The 2,762-nt window shown below is 48.9% G+C and overlaps 1 non-coding gene across 1 annotated transcript; it reads right to left on the bottom strand.

Moving 5' to 3' along the window:
- Nucleotides 1–932: 932 nt before the first annotated feature.
- On the bottom strand, nucleotides 933–1,007 carry Trnal-caa (transfer RNA leucine (anticodon CAA)). The gene has a single exon. It is a non-coding gene; the product is annotated as a tRNA-Leu (tRNA).
- Between the last annotated feature and the right edge of the window lie 1,755 nt (nucleotides 1,008–2,762).

Genomic DNA, 2,762 nt, shown 5'->3' with positions numbered 1-2,762 from the left:
CGAATTATGATTCCGAATTTTTCTTGAATTAAACGACGAAAAGCGACAATAAAGTAATGAGACTGATGTGAAAAAAATGTTTCTTACCGTTTTAGTCAAGTTTAGTGTTGTCTTCTTCAGAGTAGTTCCCTTCTGATTGTACACACTTTTTCCAGCGCTTCTGCCATTGATGGTAACATTTCTGGAACTCATCTTCTGTAATATCCTCCAAGACCCTCGTCACAGCTTTTTTGACATCTTGTGTTGTTTGAAAATGGTGCCCTTGACCGCCGTTTTGACTCTTGGAAATAGAAAAAAGTCGCACGGAGCGGTATCTGGTGAATAAAGTGGCTATGGTAGTACTGAAATTTGTTTTTAGGTTAAAAATTGCTGTACTGACAGAGCAGTATGGGATGTCGCAGTATCGTGATGTAGAATCCAATTATCAGCAGTGTTGGCACGGACATGAAGAACTCTTTTACGAAGTCTTTCTGAAATTTCTTTGTAGTAATATAGGTTAACTGTTTGTCCAGGAGGCACCTACTCTTTATGAACAATTCCCTTGGAATCAAAGAAGCACACAAGCATGCATTTCACTTTTGACTTTGACATGCGAGCTTTTTTTGGTCTGGGTAATCCCTTTGAGTACCATTTCGAACTTTGGCGTTTTGTCTCTGGATTGTACTGAAAAAACAACTTTCATTACCAGTGATAACACGGCTCAACAACTCTGGATTGATTTCCGTTTGCTCTAATAGACCGGCTACCACATTTTTCCGTGTTTCTCGCTGTTGTGGTGTGAGATTTTTGGGCACAATTTTTGCACAAATCTTTCTCATACCAATATCTTCAGTTATTATTACACGAACCGTTTCCCGATTGATGTTCAGTTTTTCTGCGATCATTTCCACGGATAATCTTCGATCAGAAACTTCCTGGCAGATTAAAACTGTGTGCCCGACCGAGACTCGAACTCGGGACCTTTGCCTTTTGCGGGCAAGTGCTCTACCAACTGAGCTACCGAAGCACGACTCACGCCCGATACTCACAGCTTTACTTCTGCCAGTACCTCGTCTCCTACCTTCCAAACTTTACAGAAGCTCTCAGTTTTAATCTGCCAGGAAGTTTCATATCAGCGCACACTCCGCTGCAGAGTGAAAATCTCATTCTGGAATCTTCGATCAGATCGTACGAGTTCACGCACCCTGGCCAAGTTGACATCCGTCCGCCAGGTTGGTGGTCGTCCACTGCGGTCTTCATCTTCAACATTCGTTCTGCCTTCACTAAACATTTTATACCAACGAAAAACTTGAGCTCTTGACATAATCTCCTCTCCGAAAGCCTTCTGAAGCTTACTGTAAGTTGTCGTCAGGTTTTCACCCAATTTAACGTAAAAAGAAATGGCATACTGTTGCGCAATATTATGCGGTTCCATTTCCGTGACGAGAGACACTAACACGTGCTAACTTATTACAGCACAACTCATGACTGAGCAGTTGCATCGGTGTGCCGCTTGGACTAGAAGAAGCTTATAGACCAAGGTCAAAGGTATTGTGCCTATGCAAGCCTGCGGGGTTGACACATCTTGCAAAGAAAATCAGTCTCATTACTTTACTATCGCAACTCATATATACAATTTCCTGTATCGTTGGAAAGGGCTGAGCAAGAAGGCATCAACAACGTAATACACTCCTGGAAATGGAAAAAAGAACACATTGACACCGGTGTGTCAGACCCACCATACTTGCTCCGGACACTGCGAGAGGGCTGTACAAGCAATGATCACACGCACGGCACAGCGGGCACACCAGGAACCGCGCAGTCTTTAACACTGGTAGCATGCCGCGACAGCGTGGACGTGAACCGTTTGTGCAGTTGACGGACTTTGAGCGAGGGCGTATAGTGGGCATGCGGGAGGCCGGGTGGACGTACCGCCGAATTGCTCAACACGTGGGGCGTGAGGTCTCCACAGTACATCGATGTTGTCGCCAGTGGTCGGCGGAAGGTGCACGTGCCCGTCGACCTGGGACCGGACCGCAGCTACGCACGGATGCACTCCAAGACCGTAGGATCCTACGCAGTGCCGTAGGGGACCGCACCGCCACTTCCCAGCAAATTAGGGACACTGTTGCTCCTGGGGTATCGGCGAGGACCATTCGCAACCGTCTCCATGAAGCTGGGCTACGGTCCCGCACACCGTTAGGCCGTCTTCCGCTCACGCCCCAACATCGTGCAGCCCGCCTCCAGTGGTGTCGCGACAGGTGTGAATGGAGGGACGAATGGAGACGTGTCGTCTTCAGCGATGAGAGTCGCTTCTGCCTTGGTGCCAATGATGGTCGTATGCGTGTTTGGCGCCGTGCAGGTGAGCGCCACAATCAGGACTGCATACGACCGAGGCACACAGGGCCAACACCCGGCATCATGGTGTGGGGAGCGATCTCCTACACTGGCCGTACACCACTGGTGATCGTCGAGGGGACACTGAATAGTGCACGGTACATCCAAACCGTCATCGAACCCATCGTTCTACCATTCCTAGACCGGAAAGGGAACTTGCTGTTCCAACAGGACAATGCACGTCCGCATGTATCCCGTGCCACCCAACGTGCTCTAGAAGGTGTAAGTCAACTACCCTGGCCAGCAAGATCTCCGGATCTGTCCCCCATTGAGCATGTTTGGGACTGGATGAAGCGTCGTCTCACGCGGTCTGCACGTCCAGCACGAACGCTGGTCCAACTGAGGCGCCAGGTGGAAATGGCATGGCAAGCCGTTCCACAGGACTA

The sequence above is a fragment of the Schistocerca cancellata genome, chromosome 2, assembly GCF_023864275.1.
Source record: "Schistocerca cancellata isolate TAMUIC-IGC-003103 chromosome 2, iqSchCanc2.1, whole genome shotgun sequence".
NCBI lineage: Eukaryota > Metazoa > Arthropoda > Insecta > Orthoptera > Acrididae > Schistocerca > Schistocerca cancellata.
The sequence above is the reverse complement of the archived record's forward strand: the minus strand, read 5'-3'. Positions and strand labels throughout refer to the sequence as shown.